Source organism: Kogia breviceps, chromosome 5 (assembly GCF_026419965.1).
Source record: "Kogia breviceps isolate mKogBre1 chromosome 5, mKogBre1 haplotype 1, whole genome shotgun sequence".
Taxonomy (NCBI): Eukaryota; Metazoa; Chordata; class Mammalia; order Artiodactyla; family Physeteridae; genus Kogia; species Kogia breviceps.
Window position 1 is genome coordinate 141,814,427 of NC_081314.1, and position 23,184 is coordinate 141,837,610.

At 39.3% G+C, this 23,184-nt stretch overlaps 1 long non-coding RNA gene across 1 annotated transcript in view; it reads left to right on the forward strand.

The window, feature by feature from the left end:
* The window catches only part of LOC136794282 (uncharacterized), a 44,594-nt gene that overhangs the window by 15,109 nt on the left and 6,301 nt on the right, over window positions 1-23,184 (forward strand). The window lies entirely within an intron of this gene.

A 23,184-nucleotide genomic window follows, 5' to 3' on the forward strand; every position in this document is an offset into this window, starting at 1 on the left:
CAACTAATGTTAAACTGTTGCAAATCATGTAGATATTGGTTATAAGTAAAAATATAAAAAGTACTAGTTATTAAAAGGAATATCCTTTCCCCTGTGCTGGAGGCGGGGAGAGGCCCTGGAGGCTGTGTGGCAGAGGAAGGGCCCCGATTCAGGTTTTAAGTCCCTCTGTCTGGAAGCAGGATAGAAACCAGAGCTGGTCTCGAATGTTGGGACAGAGAAAAGGGACAGATAATTTGCTTTATTCATTTTTTTATGTGAAAGCCACACCAAAAGTTCCCTGATGGTAGAAAACTCGGGGATGCCTTCAGATTGTTTTCCAAGGTAAAGGCCTTCCCAGAAAATATCTCCTACCATGTAAAATAACTTTTAAAATGCCATTATTTCTTACTAAGCCAAATATTTACTTTAAAATATCAGGACCACCTTTCATCCTCTCATGTTGGAATCAATTTCCTGGTCTTAATCTGCATCCACCAGCGTCGTATGAGTTTCCTCCTCTGAGAATTTCCCTCCTAAAGTTGGGTGGAGCAGTTAATGGTTTATCTGAAGACCCAGAGTAGCATACTATGAAGTCACTTCGTCTCGTTATGCTGCAGAAGAAAATATATTTCGTGCTCTTACATTTTTCTCAATGGCAATGAAAAGGAAAGAACATGACTCCTTAGTATAGATGTGGTAACCGATAGAAAACGAAAATGTATTTTTAGGACATTGCAAATATGAATTCAGAATTTCTCCGACCCTGTAACTATCTTCTAGGCTGTCTTACCCTAAAGGGAGAGGCCAGTGAAAACAGGGACCATCCGCGTGACCACAGGGCCCGTCCCCGGCATAACGCCTGCCCCGCGGCGAGTGCCCGGTAGATATTTGTTGATTAAGTTGCTGTTTGTCCCTGCCTCTTCGTTGCACACTTTGAGGGAAAGATAACGGCCGCACTTGCCCAGCACTTTTTAGGGGCCGGGTCTTGTGCCAGCTGTTTGAGTCCTTCAAGGTGGAAGTTACTGTCCACATTTCATAGATGAGGGAAGGTCTGATTTATCTTTCTACGGGCTCCAGGGGCAGGTCTAGGGATTACATGCAGTCACTAACTAAACGTGGTTGAGCTAATTTAGGTTTCAAGCTCATCTGTTCTTCAAAGCAATGGCCAGTTCAGCGGTACTAACCTCAGGCTGGTGATCTCATCCGCTCTTTTCCAGGCCCTTATTCAACAAACGTTTGTTGAGCACCTGCCCCATGCAGGGCCCGGGAGACTTAGCGAAGCCTCTCATGCTGTGTGATGTGAGCTGGGCCCAGGGGTGGGGTTGGAAAACCTTGTCCCCCCAAATTACCGCTCCATATCCTAGGGCGAAGTTTTAGAACTGCCAGAAATCACTGTCTTCAATGAGCGAATCCCCAGCACAGGCTGTGGTCCTCTGGCTTCGAGTGAGTATCAACAGCTGCCGGCCTGGGCTCTCTCCTCAGTGCTTAATCAGTCCAACTGTGGCCTGCAGGCTTTTTTGTTTTGTTTTGTTTTGTTTTGTTTTGCGGTACGCGGGCCTCTCACTGCTGTGGCCTCTCCCGTTGTGGAGCACAGGCTCCGAACGCGCAGGCGCAGTGGCCACGGCTCACGGGCCCAGCCGCTCCGCGGCACGTGGGATCTTCCCGGACCGGGGCGCGAACCCGTGTCCCCTGCATTGGCAGGCGGATTCTCAACCACTGCGCCACCAGGGAAGCCCCTGCAGGCTTTTTAAAGCCCTGCCCTAGATACTTCCAACATGCAACCAAGGTCGAGGACCAGGGTACCTGCAGATGTTGGCCACTTGGACAAGTGAATCAATCACATGCGTATCAGGCCTGGAAGGGCCTTCCTGAGAAGTGGCCTGGTCACCTCCCATAATCAGGGGTGTATCAGGGGCTAGCAGTGACTGGGAGTGCCAGCTCCAGCACTCACTGCTAGGTGACCTTGGGCAAGTGGCACTGACCTCTCAACACCTCAGTTTCCTCATCTGTAAGATGGGGACATAAGAACACTCTCTTTACGGCCTTGTGAGAATTAGCAGTTAATACACATAAGGCATCTAGCACACTGCCTGGTGCATGGTAAGCACTAGATAAGTGTCAGCTGTTGTTACTAGCTACATGTCAGACATGAGAGACTCTGCCTCTCCTACCTTTAGAGACTCGAGCAAAACAAAGAAGGAAACAGCAGCCTTCCTTACTCCTCTCTTCTCGCCTGCGAGGCTTTGTCTGGACACAGATATTGCTGCCCAGGGTGGGTGGGACCCATGGTCATGGACTTAGGTGTGCTGGCCAACACCTAGGTGAGGACCATCCTTGAGGCCTGAGGATGCTCTGTCTTACACAATCTCTTCTTCCCAGGTCTCACGCCTTTTTCTAGCTCTCTGTTTTTTAAGCACTCTCTAAGCCTTTACTCCATTTTGTTGGCTTGTTTGTTTCAGGTTTATATAAATCCCAGGATGAACTGTATATGCTGACAAAGGTTTAATGTCACATGTAATATGAAAATTATCATAGCATACTTTACTTTTAAAAAATATTTTTGTAGATATTTTTTATTTTTCCCTTAATCTGAACCATAAATATATTTGTATATGTGTGTATACATATATCCAGATATATGCCAACTTACAGTCCTATCAGCAATGCATTAGAACCCATAAATTTTTTTTTCTTTGCCACAACAAGTGGCTTGCAGGATCTCAGTTCCCCAACCAGGGATTGAACCTAAGCCATGGCAGTGAAAGCCCCGAATCCTAACCACTAGGCCATGAGGGAACTTCCAAAATTTTTTTAAATTGTTTTTTTTTAATTTTTTTTCTTTGAAGTATAGTTGATTTACACTATTGTGTTAATTTCAAGTGTACAGCATAGTGAGTGATTCAGAATTTTTTGGTTACACCATGCAGCTTGTGGGATCTTAGTTCCCCAACCAGGGATCAAGCCCACACCCTGGTAGTGAAAGCACTAAGTCCTAACTGCTGGACTGCCAGGGAATTCCCATGAGTCAGTATTTTCGCAGGTTATTTTCCATTATCGGTTATTACAATATAATGGGTATAATTCCCTGTGCCCTGTGGTATATCCTTGTAGCTTATCTATTTTACATATAGTAGTTTGTATCTGTCAATCCCATACCCCTAATTTGTCCCTCCCCCTTCTCTCTCCCACTTGGTAAACACAAGTTTATTTTCTGTATCTGTGAGTCTGTTTCTGTTTCGTACATACATTCATTTGTATTTTTTTAGATTCCACATATAAGTGATATCATATAGTATTTGGCTTTCTCTGACTTATTTGCCTAAGCATGATCATCTCTAGGCCCATCCATGTTGTTGCAAATGGCAGTATTTCATTCTTTTTTATGGCTGAGTAATATTCCACTGTGTGTGTGTGGGGGGGGCCCATCTTCTTAATCCAATCATCTGTTGATGGGCATTTGGCTATTGTAAATAGTGCTCCTATGAACACTGGGGTGCATGTATCTGTTTGAATTAATGGTTTCATTTTTTCCAGATATATATCCAGGAGTGGGATTGCTGCATCACATGGTCAAAGACAGCTGGGTCATGGCTCTATTTTTAGTTTTTTAAGGAACCTCCATAGTGGCTGTACCCATTTACATTCCCAGCAATGGTGTACAAGGAGCCCCTTTGCTCCACACCCTCTCCAGCGCTTGTTATTTGTAGACCTTATGATGATGGCCATTCTGATAGGTGTGAGGTGATACCTCATTGTGCTTTTCACTTGCATTTCTCTAACAACCAGCAATGTTAAGCACCATTTATGTGCCGGTTAACCACCTGTATGTCTTCTTTGGGAAAATGTCAATCCAGGTCTTCTGCCCATTCTTTAAATATTAATTAATTAATTTTTGGCTGCATTGGGTCTTCGTTGCTGCGCGCAGGCTTTCTCTAGTTGCGGCCGGGGGGGGGGGCTACTCCTTGTTGCGGTGCATGGGCTTCTCATTGCAGTGGCTTCTTGTTGCAGAGCACAGGCTCTAGGTGCGCGGGCTTCCGTAGTTGTGGCACGCAGGCTCAGTAGTTGTGGCTCATGGCCTCTAGAGCGCAGGCTCAGTAGTTGTGGTGCACGGGCTTAGTTGCTCTGTGGCACGTGGAATCTTCCCGGACCAGGGCTCAAACCCGTGTCCCCTTCATTGGCAGGCAGATTCTTAACCACCATGCCACCAGGGAAGTCCTTGCCCTTTTTTCTTTTTTAACATGTATCTATTCTTTGTCAAATTCTTTTCCCATTTAGGTTATTACAGAGTACTGAGCTGTGCTCCCTATGCTATACAGTAGATCCTTGTTGGTGCTGTCCATTTTCGATTGGATTGTTTAGTTTTGATATTGGATTGTATGAGCTGTTTGTATATTTTGGATATTACCTCCTCATCCGTAGCACCGTTTGCAAATATTTTCTCCCATTCCATGGGCTGTCATTTTGTTTTCTTGATGGTTTCCTTTGCTGTGCAAAAGCTTTTAATTAGGTCCCATTTGTTTATTTTTGCTTTTATTTCTTCTGCCTTGGGAGACTGATCCAAGAAAATATTACTACAATTTATGTCAAAGAGTGTTTCACCTATGTTCTCTTCTAGGAATTTTATGGTTTCATGTCTTACATTTAGATCTTTAAACCATTTTGAATTTATTTTTGTATATGGTGTGAGGGAATGTTCTAATCTCACTGTTTTACATGTAACTCTGCAGTTTTCCCAGCACCCCTTGTTAAAGAGACTCTTTTCTCCATCATATATTCTTGCCTCTTTTATCATAGATTAACTGACCATAGGTGAATGGGTTTATTTCTGGGCTCTCTATTCTGTTGCATTGATCCATGTGTCTGTTTTTGTGTCAGTACCATGCTGTTTTCATTGCTATACCTTTGTAGTATAGTCTGAAGTCTGGGAGGGTTGTCCCTCCAGTTTTGTTCTTTTTCCTCAGGATTGCTTTGGTAATTTGGGGTCTTTTGTGCTTCCATATAAATTTTAGGATTATTTGGTCTAGTTCTGCGAAAAATGTCCTGGGTATTTTGATAGGGATTGCATGCAATCTGTAGATTGCTTTGAGTAGTATGGCCATTTTAATAATATTAATTATTCCAATCCAAGAGCCTGGTAGATCTTTCCATTTCTTTGAATCATCTTCAGTTTTCTTCATCAGTATTTTATAGTTTTCAGAGTATAGGTATTTCACCTTCTTGGTTAAGTTTATTCCTAGGTATTTTTTAAAGTGATTTTAAATGGGATTTTTGTTTTTACTTTTTGTTTTTACTTTTCCTTTCTGATATTTCAATATTAATGTATAGAAATGAAACAGATTTCTGTATATTAATCTTGTATCCTGCAAACTTGCTGAATTAACTTACTAGTACTAATAGTTTTGGGGTGGAGACTTTAGGGTTCTCTATATAAAGTGTCACGTCATCTGCAAGTAGTGATAGTTTTACCTCTTCCCTTCCAACTTGGATACGTTTTATTTCTTTTTGTTGTCTGACTGCTGTGTCTAGGACTTCCAATACTATCTTAAATAGAAGTGGTGAGAGTGGGCATCCTTGTCTTTTTCCTGAATTTAGCAGAAAATCTTTCAGATTTTCACCATTGTGTGTTATACTGGCTCAATGGGTTTGTCATAAATGTTCTTTATTATGTTGAGACATGTTCCCTCTATACTCACTTTGATGAGAGTTTTTATAATAAATGGGTATTGAATTTTATCAGATGCTTTTTCCACATCTATTGAGATGATCATGTGGCTTTTGTCTTTTGTTAATGTGGTGTGTCACATTGATTGATTTGTGTATGGTGAACCATCCTTGTGATCCTGGAATACATCCAACTTGATCATGGTGTATGATCCTTTTTATGTATTGTTGGATTCAGCTTGCTAATATTTTATTGATTTTTGCATCTATATTCATTAAACATATTGACCTGTAATTTTTTTTTTTTTTTGGTAGTGTCTTTGTCTGCTTTTGGTATCAAGGTAATGGTGGCCTTGTAGAACGAATACAGGAGTATTCCCTCCTCTTCAATTTTTAAAAAGTTTGAGAAGTATGCCGTCTTCTTTATATGTTTGGTAGAATTCCCCATGAAGCCATCCAGTCCTGGATTTTTGTTTGCTGGGAGTTTTTAAATTACAGATTCTATTTCACTTCTAGTTATCGATCTGTTCAAATACTCTGTTTCTTCTTGACTCAATCTTGCCAGGCTGTATGTTTCTAGAAATGTGTCCATTTCTTCTAGGTTGTCAAATTAGTTGGCATATAACTGTTCATAGTATTCTTAGGATATTTTTGTATCTCTGTGGTATTGGCTGTTATTTTCTCCTCTTTCATTTCTTTAATTTTTTTATGTAATTATAATTGATTTAAAATGTTATGCCAATCTGCTGTACAGCAAAGTGACTCAGTTATACACATATATTCTTTTTTAAAATATTCTTTTCCATTATGGTCTATCACGGGATACTGAATATCATTCCCTGTGCTATATAGTAGGACCTTGTTGTTTATCCATCCTATATATAATAGTTTACATCTGCTGATCCCAAACTCCCAGTCCTTCCTTCCCTGACCCCCTCCCCCTTGGCAACCACAAGTCTGTTCTCTATGTCTGTGAGTCTGTTTCTGTTTTATAGATAGGTTCCTTTGTGCCATGTAAGTGATACCATATGGTATTTGTCTTTCTCTTTCTGACTTGCTTCACTTAGTATGATAATCTCTAGTTGCATCCATGTTCCTGCAAAAGGCATTATTGTTTCTTTTTTAACAGCTGAGTAGTATTCCATTGTATATATGTACCACATCTTTTTTATCCATTTATCTGTCAGTGGACATTTAGGTTGTTTCCATGTTTTGGCTATTGTGAATATTGTTGCTATGAGCATAGGGGTGCATGTATCTTTCTGAATTATAGTTTTGTCTGGGTATATATCCACGAGTGAGATTGCTGGATCATATGGTAGCTTTATTTTTAGTTTTCTGAGGAACCTCCACACTGTTTTCCATAGTGGCTGCACCAACTTACATCCCCAACAGCAGGGTAGGAGGGTTCCCTTTTCTCCACACCCTCTCCAGCACTTGTTTGTAAACTTTTTAATAATGGCCATTCTGACTGGTGTGAGTTGGTATCTCATTGTAGTTTGATTTTCATTTCTCTAATAATTAGTGATGTTGAGCATCTTTTCTTGTACCTACTGGCCATCTGTATGTCTTCTTTGGAGAAATGTCTATTAAGGTCTTCTGTCCATTTTTCGATTACGTTTGGTTTTCTGTTGTTGAGTTGTATAAGCTGTTTGTATATTTTGGAGATTAAGCCTTGTCTGCAGCATCATTTGCAAATATTTTCTCCCATTCTGTAGGTTTTTTCATTTTTTTTTTTTTATGGTTTCCTTTGCTGTGCAAAAGCTTGTAAATTTATTTTTGTTTTTATTTCTGTTGCCTTGGGAGATTGACCTAAGAAAACATTGGCATGATTTATGTCAGAGAATGTTTTGCCTATGCTCTCTTCTAGGAGTTTTATGGTGTCATGTCTTATGTTTAAGTCTTTAAGCCATTTTGAGTTTATTTTTGTGCATGGTATGAGGGTGTGTTCTAATTTCATTGATTTACATGCAGCTGTCCAACTTTCCCAGCACCACTTGCTAAAGAGACTTTTTCCCATTTTATATTCTTGCCTCCTTTGTCGAAGACTAATTGACCATAGGCGTGTGGGTTAACTTCTGGGCTCTCTATTCTGTTCCACTGATCCATATGTCTGTTTTTTAAAAATCAATACCACACTGTTTTGATTACTGTAGCTTTGCAGTATTGTCTGAAGTCTGGGAGAGTTATGCCTACTGCTTTTTTTTCCCTCAGGATTGCTTTGGCAATTCTGGGTCTTTGATGGTTCCATATAAATTGTTGTATTATTCTAGTTCTGTGAAAAATATCATGAGTATTTTCATAGGGATAGTATTTAATCTGTAGATTGCTTTGGGTAGTACTGCCATTTTAACAAGAAAGAAAGGAAAAGATGTGGTTTTATTTATAAAAGGTAAAAATAAAAAGCACATAGTTAATGAACACTTTTATTTAACTTTTCTAATGTAAAATTTGAAAAAGACAGCATATCTCATTTTATCAAGCAATTTGTTTAAACCTAGAAGTTAAAGAATATGTTGGAAGGTATTTAAAGATTGTTCAGATTAAGTCTGGCAGGAACAGGAAGACAGTACTTATCTTTTGTCTAATTAATCTATAAGTTAATTGACTGATGTGTAATAGTTATTAGCAAAGAGTAACACCACAGAGAATTTGATTGTCATGGAGCAGAACCATGTTTTAAGTTTTACTTAATGTTCCTTGCTTGTTTCAATCTGATTCATTGGCAATAGGTTCTTTGCTTATTTCCCTGAGTTATAAATACTTTGTATTCTTAGTTTCTATTGGGAGGAAAGAACAGAAATGTGTAACATAGAGCTTGAATGGGAAAAGGATTATAGGTCATATGACTGGCATTACAGTTATTCTTTTTTTAAAAAAAAAAATCCCACATTTCTTGATTTTCATACATTTCTGAATCAAGGAAAGAACTTACATAATTTTGTTCCCACAGAAATCATGCTTTTTACCCATCACTAGGTATTCCAGAACAGTGGCTGATAAATAGTATTGCTTAATAAATGTCTGCATACATGAAGAAACTAATGAGGCTGACCTTTTTCTCATGAGTTTATTGGCCACATGAATTTTTCTTTCTTTTAATAAATTTATTCATTTATTTATCTTTGGCTGCATTGGATCTTCGTTGCTGCATGCTGGCTTTGTCTAATTGCGGCGAGCAGCGGCCACTCTTTGTTGCGGTGCGTGAGCTTCTCTTGTTGTGGAGCACAGGCTCTAGCTGTGTCGGCTTCAGGAGTTGTGGCACACGGGCTCTCAGTAGTTGTGACTTGTGGGCTCTAGAGTGCAGGCTCAGTAGTTGTGGTGTACAGGCTTAGCTGCTTCGTGGCATGTCGGATTTTCCTGGACCAGGGATTGAACCCGTGTCCTCTGCATTGGCAGGCGGATTCTTATCTACTGCATCACCAGGGAAGTCCCTGATTTTTTCTTTCTTTTCTGAATTGTCTATTCATATTTTGACCTATTTTTCTTCTGAAATGTTCTTATTTTTCTTACTGACCTGTGTGAGTGCTCTTATATGTACACTTCATGTCATTATGTGATATTTTTCCTAACTGGTCCTTTTTTTTCTCTTTTAACTTATAGAAAAATATAATGTATTGAAGGTTTTTACTTTTTCCATCAATATTTTTTTTCAGGATTTTTGTCAGTGTAATGTTTTAAAAGTTTCACCATCCAACAGTTATATATTATCTGTATCTTCTTGTGGTATTATGATGTCATTGTCTACTTTCATATCTTTATACCTTTGGTATTTACTTCCTTTTGAGGTGCTTATTGGTAATATAATTTTTTAAATTAATTAATTAATTTATCTTTGGCTGTGTTGGGTCTTCGTTGCTATGTGCAGGATTCCTCTAGCTGTGGCGAGCAGGGGCTACTCTTCCATGGGCTTCTCATTGCAGTGGCTTCTCTTGTTGCAGAGCATGGGCTCTAGGCACATGGGCTTCAGTAGTTGTGGCGCATGGGCTTAGTTGTTCCGCAGCATTCGGGATCTTCCTGGACCAGGGCTCGAACACGTGTCCCCTGCATTGGCAGGTGGATTCTTAACCACTGCACCACCAGGGAAGTCCCTGGTAATATAATGTTTAACACAATTTATATTATCAATTCTGCAACTGATTTGAAATGCTGGTTGTACTTAGTATTCCTTGCTTGTTTCATATACTGAATTCTTACCTATACACATGGGTCCAATTATGGATTTTATATTTATTTAATTGACCTGTCTCTTCTGGCACTACTACCACACTTTAAATTTTCATATAATACTATCTCACATCTGGTTTGTATTACTTTTATTGTTTTTCAAAATGTTATTGAATATCATAACATATTCTTACATATGAACCTTAGATCTAAAGAAAATATTACATTAAGCTGTGCATGGAACAAAGTTAAATGTTAAAATTTAAAAATTAACCTGAGAACTGTTATCTTTACACTTGAGTCTATATATAATAACACGGCATTTTCCTCAACTTTAAAAAGTATTTCTAAATGTTTTACAGATTTCCTTAAATAAGTCTTGCAGATGTTTTATTAACAAGTTTTATTAAAATTATTCACTGTATTTTATAGTTTTATTTCTGTTGTGAATGGAAACATTGATAAAATTAAATCTTCTATTGTTTAGAAAGCTATTTTTACAGATCTATATATGTAACAGGCTATTTTATTGAAGTGCCTTTATAGTTATAATAGTTTTTTTATTCAGTTGGTTTTCTTGGGTTTCAATAGTTTTACTCAGTTGATTTTCTTGGGTTTCAAGGTTTTCAATCATATTATCTGCTAATAATGATAATTTTATGTCTCCTTTTGCAGTGTTTATACCTAATATAGGGAACAGAAACTCACTCAGATTAGTTTCAGTGGAAGACTTGTTAGGATGCATCTAGACAAGAAGGCAAAAGCTGTTTGGAATCCAAGGGAAGTCTAGGGATTTTTGTTTTCCTCACCTGCTCTCACAGTCCCCAGGATCTCTGCATGCTGTGCAAACGCATCTATATCCTTTTCCCTTAGCATGAACCCATGGAAGGGGTCCTGGATTGGATTATCACTATGTCAGATGGAACTACCCTCCTGGGTTGTCACAGTTGAAGTACCTGATCTAAGCAGCTAAATCCAGATTAGAAGGGTTTTTAAAAAAACAATTTATATTTTTTTATACAGCAGGTTCTTATTAGTAGTCATCCATTTTATACATATTAGTGTATACATGTCAACCCCAATCTCCCAACTCATCACATTACCCCCACCACCCCCCCGCTGCTTTCCCCCCTTGGTGTCCATACGTTTGTTCTCTACATCTGTGTCTCAATTTCTGTCCTGCAAACTGGTTCATCTGTACCATTTTTCTAGGTTCCACATATATGTGTTAATATATGATATTTGTTTTTCTCTTTCTGATTTACTTCACTCTGTATGAAAGTCTCTAGATTCATCCACGTCTCTACAAATGACCCATTTTGTTCCTTTTTATGGCTGAGTAATATTCCATTGTATACATGTACTGCATCTTCTTTATCCACTCATCTGTTGATGGTCATTTAGGTTGCGTCCATGACCTGGCTATTGTAAATAGTGCTGCATGCTGCAGTGAACATTGTTTCTTTTTTCTTTTTTTTTTTTTTTTTTGGTGGTACGCGGGCCTCTCACCACTGTGGTCTCTCCCATCGTGGAGCACAGGCTCCAGACGCGCAGGCTCAGTGGCCATGGCTCACGGGCCCAGCCGCTCAGCGGCATGTGGGATCTTCCCAGACCAGGGCACGAACCTGTGTCCCCTGCATTGGCAGGCAGACTCCCAACCACTGCGCCACCAGGGAAGCCTGAACATTGTTTCTTTATAAGCACATATAACCATCACTATGAGACTTCCTAGTGCATCTAGTAAATCCCTCTCTTTTCTGATCTTACTGCATTGGCCAAACAGCAAGTTTGAATACCTACTAGGAGAGCTCTCAAAATTAACAAGATATCTCTAACACTTTATTATATAGCTTATTTCCTATTAATTTTTGTAAATCCATTTTCTTATATATTTTAAATTCTGTATTTCTCTAATAAGAGTTTTTGAAAATCAAGAATAGATGCCATGACCAATTGCTTCTTTGAATATGTGAATATAGATGCAAAAAATCCTGAACAAAATTCTAGCGAAGCAAAACCAGCAACATATAAAAAGAAAGAATTATACAGTTGTTTCTCAGTATCTGCAGGACATTGGTTCCAGGACAATGCCCCCACCCCACCAGCCCCGTGGACACCCAAATCCACAGATGCTCAAATCCCTTATATAAAATGGCAAATTTGTCCTGCAGTTGGTTGAATCCATGGGATGTAGAACCCATGGATTTAGGGGGCCAAGGGTACACACTGCCAGTTTATCCCAGGAATGCAATGTTAATAGCTGAAAATCAATCAATGTAATATACCATATTAACAGAATAAAGGTCAAAACAACCAAAAGGTTATCTCAATAGATACAGAAAAAGCAACTGACAAAATACAACACCCTTTCCTGGTAAAGACACTCAGCAAACTGAGAATAGCAGGGAACTTCCTCAACCTGATAAGAGCATTTATGAAAAACCCACGTCTAACAAACATCATACTTAACGGTGAAGGACTGAAACGTTTCCTCCACAATCAGTAACAAGACAAGGATGTCTGCCCTTGGCACACTTCTACTCAAAACCAGAGGATCTAACCTGGGCACTTGGGTAAAAAGAGAAATAAGAGACATCCAGATTGGAAAGGGAAACATAAAACTATATTTGCAGATAACATGATCTTGTATATAGAAAATCCTGAGGAATCTACCAAAACAACCCCCAAAACCACCAAAACCTTTTAGAGGTAATAAATGTCAGCAAGACTGCTAGATACAAAACAATACGTAAAAATCAATTGTATTTCTATACACTAGCAATGAAGAGCCTGAAATTAGGTTAAGAAAACAATTCCATTTATAACAGCATCAAAAAGAATAAGATACTTATAAATTTAACAAAAGAAGGGCTTCCCTGGTGGCCCAGTGGTTGAGAGTCCGCCTGCCAGTGCAGGGGAGGCAGGTTCGTGCCCTGGTCTGGTAACATCCCACATGCCGCGGAGCGGCTGGGCCCGTGAGCCATGGCCGCTGAGCCTGCACGTCCGGAGCCTGTGCTCCACAACAGGAGAGGCCACAACAGTGAGCGGCCCACGTACCGCAAAAAAAAAAAAAAAAAAAAAAAGTTTAACAGAAGAAGTATTAGAATTGTACATTGAAAACAATAAAACATTGTTGAAACAAGTTAAACAGGGTGTAAATAAATCAAAAGACTTCTCATGTTCATGAACTGGAAGATATAATATTGTAAAGATGATAATACTCCCAAAATTGATTCTTTGTAATCCCTATCAAAATACAAGCTACCTTTTTTGGGCAGAAATTGACAAGCTGGTCCTAAAATTCATATGGAAATGCAAAGGACCTAGAGTAGCCAAAAGAACTTTGAAAATGAAGATAAAAGTTATAGGACTCACACTTGACAATTTCAAAAGTTACTATAAAGCTACAGTAATCAGTGAGGTACTGACAGAAGAATAGACTCGAGAGTCCAGAAACCCACACATCTACGGTCAGTTTTTTTTTTTTTTCTTTTTAAAGCAAAGAGGTGGCTGCTTTGGGTCTTTGCTGCTGCGTGCCATAGGAGTAAATATTCATGACCTTTGGATTAGGCAGTGGTTCCTTAGATAGGACACCAAAAGCTCAAGCAACAGGGACTTCCCTGGCTGGCCAGTGGTTAAGACTCTGTGCTCCCAATGCAGGCGGCATGGGTTCGATCCCTGGCCTGGGAACTAAGATCCCGCATGCTGCATGGCGTGGCCAAAAACAAACAAACAGACAAAGCTCAAGCAACAGAAGAAAAAAATAGATAAACTGGTCTACATCAAAACTTAAAACTTTATATACTGCAAGTTACACCATCAAGATGGTGAAAAGACAACCCACGCAGAATAGGGGAAAATACTTGCAAATCATGTATCTGAAAAGAGACGTATGTGCCAAACATACAAAGACCTCTCACAGCTCAACAGTAAAAAGACAAATAATCAAATAATTGGCAAAAGATCAGCATAGATATTTCTCCAAAGATGATGTATCAATACAAATGGCCAATAAACACATGAAAAGATGCTCAATACCATTAGTTATTAGGAAAATTAGAATCAAAATCACAGGATACCACTGCACACCCACTAGGATGACGCTAATAAAAAAGGTGGACAGTTGCAGGTGGTGGAGAAGTTGGAACCTTGTGCATTACTGGTGGGAATGTAAAATGGTGCAGATGCTTTAGAAAACATTTCGCAGTTCCCCTAAAGGTTAAACACAGCACCATCATATGATCCTGCAATTCTATTCCTAGATGTATATCTAAGAGAAATAAAAACATGTGTCCATACAAAACCTTGTACATGAATGTTCACAGCAGAATTTTTTCTTAATAGCGAAAAAGTGAAAACAGTTCAAATGTCTGTTAACTGATGAATGAATAAACACAATGTGGTATGTCTATACAATGGAATATTATTTTGCAACAGACGGTAATAAGGTACTAGGGAGATCAGCCAAGAGGGTACAGTAGGAAGACTCTGAGCTCACCTCCTCTCACGGGCACACACCAAAGTTACACCTATTTACAGAACAGTCACTGACGGACAAGACCTGAACCTACCAGAAAAGACCTTCTACAACGAAAGATGTTAAGAAGGAACCACAACAAGATGGGTGGGAGGGGCAGAGTTGCAATACCGTCAGGTCCCATACCCTGGGGTGGGTGACCCACAAACGTGAGAATAATTACAATTGCAGAGGTCCTCCTAAGGGAGTGAGGGCTCTGAGCCCCACAGTGGGCTCCGCAGCGCCTATGCTGGGAAAGTGAGCCCCCGGGACATTTGGCTTTGAAGGCCAGCGGGGCTTGCTTTCAGGAGTCCCAGAGGGCTGGGGGAAATGGAGACTCCTCTCTTAAAGGGCACACACACAAGCTCACACTCCAGGATCCAGGGCAGAAGCAGTAATTTGAAAGGAGTCTGGGGTCAGACCCACCTGCTGATCTCAGAGTGTCTCCCAGAGAGGTGGGAGGCAACTGGAGCTCACCCTGTGGACACCAACACAGGCAGCAGCAGTTTGGGGGCAAGCATCATTTTGGAATCCTCCCTCTACTTTCAGGACCCAGCCCCGCCCCAACCCAATAGCCTGAAGGCACCAGTACTGGGAGGCCTCAGGTCAAGCAACTAACTGGGTAGGGACATAGCCCCACCCACGAGCAGACAGGCTGCCCTAAGTTCCCCTGACCCCACAGCCACCCCTGGACATGTAGCCTTGCTTACCAAGGGGCACAGAACCTGGTCCCATAAACCACTGTGCAGGCTCTAGACTTGGGACCCCCCCAGGACACAGCTCGACCTACCAAGGCACCAGCTCCAAAAACTCTGGCCTCTCCGCCAGCGATCCTACTCTAGCCTTGGGATGAGCCTTACCCACCAGCAGGCAGGGAAACAGCCCAGGACACACAGCCCTACAGACCGCAGACCCAGCCCGCCCACCAGCAGGCTGGCACCAGCCCTGGGGCTGGCTGGGCCCTGGACCCACCTCTGGCAGGCTAACACGAGCTTCGGGACACTCCAGATCCTGCAGCCAGCTGTATCAGGGACCGGCCCCACATACCAGCAGTCCGACATCAGCTCTGGAACCCCTGGGCCCTGCAGCCAGACTCTGGGACCAGCTCTGCCTGCCAGTGGACTAGCACTAGCCCCAGGACCTGGCTTCACCCACCGGTGGGCGAGCACCAGCCCTGGGGTCTCCTGGACCCCAACTTTGCCCACCAGTGAGCCAGTACTAGCCCCAAGGGCCCCCGGGGTTCTGCAGCCAGCTGATTTATTACACTGCCCTGCCAACCAGTGGCCAGCAGCCTCTGCACAAGACAGGGCCTGCAGCCAACCAGACCGAGGGCCAAGCAAGCCCACCAGATGACCCACAGTCATCAATCTGCCACAAGAGGCCCCACACAGCCCACAGGGAGGGCACCCCTAGAGCATATAGCTCAGGTGACCAGAGGGGAGTGCCCTGCCGGGATGCACAGGACGTCGCCTACAAAAGGCCACTTCTACAAGGTTGGGAAACATAACCAACTCACCAGATACATAAAAATAACGACAGCAAGTTAGGCAAAATTAGGAGACAGAGGAACATATTCCAAGCAAAGAAGCAAGATAAAATCCCAGAAGAACTAAGTGAAGCAGAGACAGGTAATCTACCCAAGACAGAGGTCAGGGTAATGATCAGAAAGATGATTAAAGAACTCTGGAGAAGAATGGATACACAAGGTGAGAAGTTAGAAGTTTTTAACAGAGTTGGAAAATATAAAGAACAAACAGAGATGAATACAATAACAGAAATCAATAATATAGTAGAAGGCATCAACAGTAGACTAAATTATAGAGGAACAGATCAGTGAACTGGAACACAAAGTAGTGCAAATCAATGCTGCTGAACAGAGAAACAATAAAAAAAATGAAAAGAAATGAGGACAGTTTAAGAGACCATTGGGACAACATCAACATACTACTACTTGCATTATAGGGTTCCCAGAGAAGAGACAGAGAAAGGGACTGAGTACATATTTAAAGACATAATAGCTGAAAACGTCCCTAATCTGGAAAAGGAAATAGTCATCCAATCAAGGAAGTGCAGAGCAGCCCCAAAAAGATTAATCCAAAGAGGAACACACTGTAACATACTATAATTAAAATGGCAAAAATTAAAGGGAGAATATTAAAGGCAGCAAGGGAAAAACAACAAGTTACGTAGAAGGGAACTCCCATAAGGCTATCAATCAGCAGACTTTCCAAAGGAAATTCTGCCAACCAGAGTGGGGTGGCATGATATATTTAAAATGATAAAAGGGAAAAACCTACAAGACAAGCAAAAGCTAAGAGAGTTTACCACCACCAAACCAGCTTTACAAAAATGTTAGAGCGACTTCTCTAAGCAAAAAAGAAAAGGTCACAACTAGAAATGTGAACATTACAAAAGGAAAAATCTCATTGGTAAAGGCAAATATGCAGTAAAGGTAGTAAATCATCCATGCACAAAGCTAGTAGGGATTAAAAGACAAATGTAATAAAATCATCTATATCCACAATGGGCAGTTAAGGGATACACAAAATAATTATATGTAAAATATGATTTCAAAAACAGTAATTATGAGGGGAGGAGAGTACAAATGCAGGGTTGTTAAAATGCACTGCACTTCAGAGATCAGCAGCTTAAAACAATCACATACATATATAGATTGCTATATATAAACATCATGGTAACCACAAACCAAAAATAATATATATGCACATAAAAAAGAGAAAAGAATCCAAACATAACACTAGAGATAGTCATCAAATCACAAGACAAGAAAACAAAAGAAGAAGAAAGGAACAAAAAAGGCCTACAAAACAACTCCAAGACAATTTTTAAAAACTGCACTAAGAACATACATATCAATAATTAAATGTAAATGGATTAAATTCTCCAATCAAAAGACATACAGTGGCTGAATGGATACAAAAATAAGACCCATATATATGCTGCCTACAAGAGACTCATTTCAGATCTAAAGACACACACAGACTGAAAGTAAGGGGATGGAAAAAGGTATTCCATGCAAATGGAAATCAAAAGAAAGTTGGGGTAGCAATACTTCTTAAAAAAATACATACATTTATTTATTTATTTATTTAATTTTTGGCTTCTCTTGTTGTGGAGCACGGGCTCTAGGCACACGGGCTCAGTAGTTGTGGCTCGTGGGCTCTATCTAGAACACAGGCTCAGTAGTTGTGGCGCATGGACTTAGTTGCTCCGTGGCATGTGAGATCTTCCTGCACCAGGGATCAAACCCACGTCCCCTGAATTGGCAGGTGGATTCTTAACCACTGTGCCACCAAGGAAGTCCCAATACTTATATCAGTCAAAACAGACTGATAGAGACAAAGTAGGACATTACATAATGATCAAGGGATCAATCCAAGAAGAAGATATAACAATTGTTAACAACTGTTTATTAACAATTGTTAATAAACACACACACACCCACCCAACATAGGCCACAGCAGTGGTCAGAAAAGAAAAAGAAATAAAAGGAATCCAAATTGGAAAGGAAGAAGTAAAACTGTCAGTGTTTGCTGGTAACATGATATTACACCTAGAAAATCCTAAAGATGCCTCCAAAAAACTACTAGAGCTCATCAATGAATTCAGTAAAGTTGCAGGATATAAAATTAACATGAAGAAATCTGTTGCATTTCTATACACTAACTATCTGAAAGAGAAATTAAATAAACTCCCGTTTGCAATCACATTAAAAAGAATAAAATACCTAGGAATGAGCCTACCTAAGGAAGTAAAAGACCTGTACCCAGAAAACTATAAGACACTGATGAAAGAAACTGAAGATGACACAGATAAAAAGATACACCGTGCTCATGGATTCGAAGAATTAATATTGTTAAAATGATCATACTACCCAAGGCAATCTACAGATTCAATGTAGTCTCTATCAAAATACCAATGGCATGTTTCACAGAACGAGAACAAATAAATTTAAAAATTTTATGGAAACACAAAAGATCCTGAATAGCCAAAACAATCTTGAGAAAGAAGAACAGAAGAATCATGCTTCCTGACTTAAGACTATACTACAAAGCTACAGTATTCAAAAACAGTATGGTACGGACCCAGAAACAGACACATAGCTCAATGGAATGGAATAGAAAGCCCAGAAATAAACCTACCCACTTATGGTCAATTAATCTACAACAAAGGAGGCAAGGATATACAATGGAGAAAAGACAATCTCTTCAATAAGTGGTGCTAGGAAAACTGGACAGCTACATGTGAAAGAATTAAATGAGGACATTTTCTAATACTACGTACAAAAATAAACTCAAAATGGATTAAAGACCTAAAAGCAAGATCTGAAACCATAAAAATCCTAGAAAACATAGGCAAACACTCTTTGACATAAGTCATAGCAATATTTTTTTGGATCTGTCCCCTAAGGCAAAGAAAAGAAAGCAAAAATTAAAAAATGGGGCCTAATTAAAAGATTTTGCACTGCCAAGGAAACCAATAAAATGAAAATACAATGTACTGAATGGGAGAATATATTTGCAAATGATATGACTAATAAGGGGATAATATCCAACACACATAAATGGCTCATACAACTCAACATGAAAAAAACAAACAACCTGATTAAGAAAATGGACATAAGACCTGAATAGACATTTTTTCCAAATAAGACATACAGACAGCCAACAGGCATATGAAAAGATGCTCAATGTCATTAATCATCAGAGAAATGCAAAACAAAACTACAATGAGATATTACCTCACACCTGTCAGAATGGTTGTTATCAAAAAGACAATAAATAACAAGTATTGGTGAGGGTGTGGAGAAAACAACAATGAGGTTATCACCTCACATCAGAATGGCTATCATCAAAAAGTCTACAAATAACAAAAGTTGTAGAGGATGTGGAGAAAAGGGAACCCTTGTACACTGTTGGTGGGAATGTAAATTGGTGCAGCCACTATGGAAAACAGAATGGAGGTTCCTCAAAAAATTAAAAATAGAACTGCCATACAATCCAGCAATTTCCCTCCTGGGTGTTTATCCAAAGTAAAAACACTAATTCAAAGAGATATATACGCCCCTATATTCACTGCAGCATTTACAAAAGCCAAGATATGGCCGCAAATAAGTACCCATCCATACATGACTGGATATAGAAGATGTGGTGTGTGTATATACATACACACACACACACACATATACGAACAATGGAATATTATTCAGCCATAAAAAAGAATGAATTGTTACCATCTGCAACAACATGGATGGACTTAGAGGGTATTATGCTTAGTGAAATAAGTTCAGAAACACAAATACTGTATGTTAATCACTTATATGTACAATCTAAAAAGTAAAAATAGTGAATATAACAAAAAAGAAAAAAGACTCACAGATATAGAGAACAAACTAGTAGTTACCAGTGGGGAGAGCGAAATGGAGAGTGGCAAAAGAGGGGCAGGGGATTAAGAGGTACAAACCACTGTGCATAAAATAAATAAGCTAGAATATAAAGCTTGATATATTATATGGCACAGGGAACATAGCCAATATTTTATAATACCTATAAATGGAGTATAACCTTTAAAAACTGTGAATCAGTGTGTTGTCTGTATACCTTAAACCTATATAATATTGTAAATCAACTATACCTCAATAAAATCAGCCAACTTACAAAATAAAAATAAAATGACTACTGAAAAAATAATATCTACTTTACAAGCTTCTGATAATAACAACATGAAATAAGCTATGTAAAGTTTATAGCATAAGACACACCTGGCACATAATAAGTACTCAATAAAGTTATTATACTTATTGTGGTAGAAGATTTTTCTAACTTCCATGTAGTCTATTCAAATATAAATAAAAGCTGCCACGGAATATATTTATATCCATATTCTAGAATGGATTTAGGTCTGCATGCCCAAGAATGCAGGCAGTTCATTTCCATTTGATAGTCCAAACAAAAACATCTGGCTCTGGTATCTGAAAGAAACTGCATGAAGTTTTTTTTAAGTTAAGAGTGTTCTATTTGTAGATCACAAACCCTTATCTCCAGCTTTTTACTCTATAAAGAAAATGCATGTGTGAACTAACCACTTGGAATCCTCTTGTAAAAGATGGTCATTACCCACTAATTAAAAATACATCTAAACTATTAGGTATAAAATAAGCTACAAGGATATATTGTACAACACAAGGAATATAGCCAATATTTTATAATAATTATAAATGGAGTATAACCTTTAAAAATTGTGAATCACTATATTATACACCTGTAACATATAATATGGTACATCAACTATACTTCAATAAAATTTTTTAAAATAAACCTACTGAGTGACAACTTAAGACTACAGTTTTTTTAATTCAAGTACTTTATGTATTCCTATGTATATATTCAAATACTATATAAATAAAATGCAGTAATATACATATATACATATATCACTGCATTTAATTCTCATGATGTTCTTATGAATAAGTATCATTGGTCCCATTTTGCAAATGAGAAAACTGTGGCTTATGGAATTCAGTTATCTTGCTTAGGGTTACACAAGAAATAAGTATGTCAGTGCCCTAGTTCTTAGTACAATGCCCCACATATACAACTATTTAATAAATAACTGGAATTAATGACTGTTAGAATAAAGTAATTTAAAAAATACATCTAAAAATGTAAAAAAAAAAAACCACAAAAAACCAACTTATGAGGGAGGGGGAAGGAAAGAAAGGCCAACACAGAAGGAGCACGAGGTGGCTGATAGGAGGAGAGTAAGAAGCGGCGCTGCACTTGACAACCAGCATGCCGAGATGTCAGAAGAGGCAGAAGTAGATGCGGGAGAGAGGGAGAGACTCAGAGAGACAGAGAGCCAAAGAGGGCAAGAGACTGGACTCTAAGAGACCCCTGGACTGACAGCTCCATGCAGTTCAGAACCAGAACGACTATGGCTGAACCCGGGTTCCTGGTGACATGGCAAAGCACTGATACTAACCTCTTATTCAGAATGTCCCAACCGGTATCAATGTTAGGGTTCCAGAAAGAACCAAAACCAAAGCCCTGCTCTAGACTTTGTGGAAAGACTTACTGTCCTGCTGTGGAAAAAACTGTAAAACCCCACATTGCCACGTGGTAGTCTATTTGTATGTGATGCGCAGACAGGCAGAAAGTGTGCACCTGTCCTTTGGTTGGTTGTGGGAACTGAGTAATTCATTTCTAGGTTTGCTGAGGATTTGTCAGTAGCTGCCTCAAATGCAATGAGTGAGCGATGGATGGCTCACCCTAAAAAGGAATTAATTCCCCATTTCAGGAATGTCAGTTTAATGATTCCTTACTTTGTAGCCTTTCTGCTCCTTGAGGGTAGTTTTTTGGTGAAGCTCAGTGTCGTTTACTGGGAAACAGCTTGATTGATTCTTACTTTGTGAACTGCCACTTTAAACCAGGGAAAAACAACAGTTTTCTTCAAATGAGTTAGAACTAAGCTGGGATGGATATACTGAAATCAGACTGACTCATACTTCAAACGTCTCATCTTTTCCCGTCCCAACTGCTTCTTTTTAGTTTTCTTGGACAACTTTGGAAAGTAACTATGGGACTGAATAAATCTTAAAATATGCTACCCCCCCCCGCCACAAAAAAATAAAGCAGTTATGAGGTAGTGACAAACGTTGCAATGCAAATGAACCTTAAATACATTATGCTAAGAAGCCAGTCACAAAAGACCACACAATGTATGATTCCATTCACATGAAATACCCAGAATACACAAACCTATGGAGACAGAAAGTAAATTAGTGGTTGCTTGGGGCTGAAGAGGAAGGGACTGACTGCTAATGGCTTCAGGCTTTCTTTTTAGAGTGAAGAAAATAATCTAAACTTAGATTTTGGTGATGGTTCCACATCTCTGTGAGTATACTAAAACTACCAAATTGCATACTTTAACATGGGTAAATTTTATGGTCCATGAATTATATTTCAATAAAGATGTTAACAAATAGACATCTTTTGGGTATGACATAATCTATATGACTCTGTGCTTTTCTCTGTTTGAAATTTCCAAAATAAAAGGTTAAAATAAAATAATATATACCTTATGGCATCCATCAAGATGGTCCTCAATAGAGTTGGTGCTTGACCTCTGACCTTTTTTCACCTTTATCCTTCCTCCCATTCTGACGCCTGGAATGCAGATGTGATGGCTGGAGCTAGCTGCTACTATCTTAGAACATGAAGACGAGGGTCACACCCTAGAAAAGGCATCACAGTGAGCTGGAAGTAGCCTGGATCTCTAAGAACATCTTGGCTCTGAGCTGCTATGCCAGCTCTGGACTACCTACCTGTGGACATTTATACGAGTCCTGTTTAAGCCACTCTTCACTTTGGGTCTCCCTTACTCACAGCTAAACCTAATCCTAACTGATAATGTCATATTTTTTATATTTGGGTTATGCTGGTTTCATAAAATAAATTAGAAGGCTTTTCGTCCTTCTCTATATCCTGCAAAAGGTTAAATAACAGAGTAACTATTTAATCGTTAAAGCTTTGATAGAAACCTGCCATAAAACCATCTGGGGCCTGGCACCTTTTCAGTGATACTTCTTTGGCAGTTTTTTCAGTTTCTTCCATAGGCTATCATTTTATTCTGGTACCCCATCTTTTCTGGAGTCACTCTGCATTTTATTGACATTTGCAAATTTATTAGCAGGAAATGCACATACTGTAATATTATAATTCTTATCAGGTTCCTTTTAATATAAAATTGTTCCTAGTGTTACATATTTTTCTTCCTTCACTTCATTTTGTGCTATTAAAGATCAGGCAGTTGAATTAGGCTTTTCATAGTATAAACTTGTG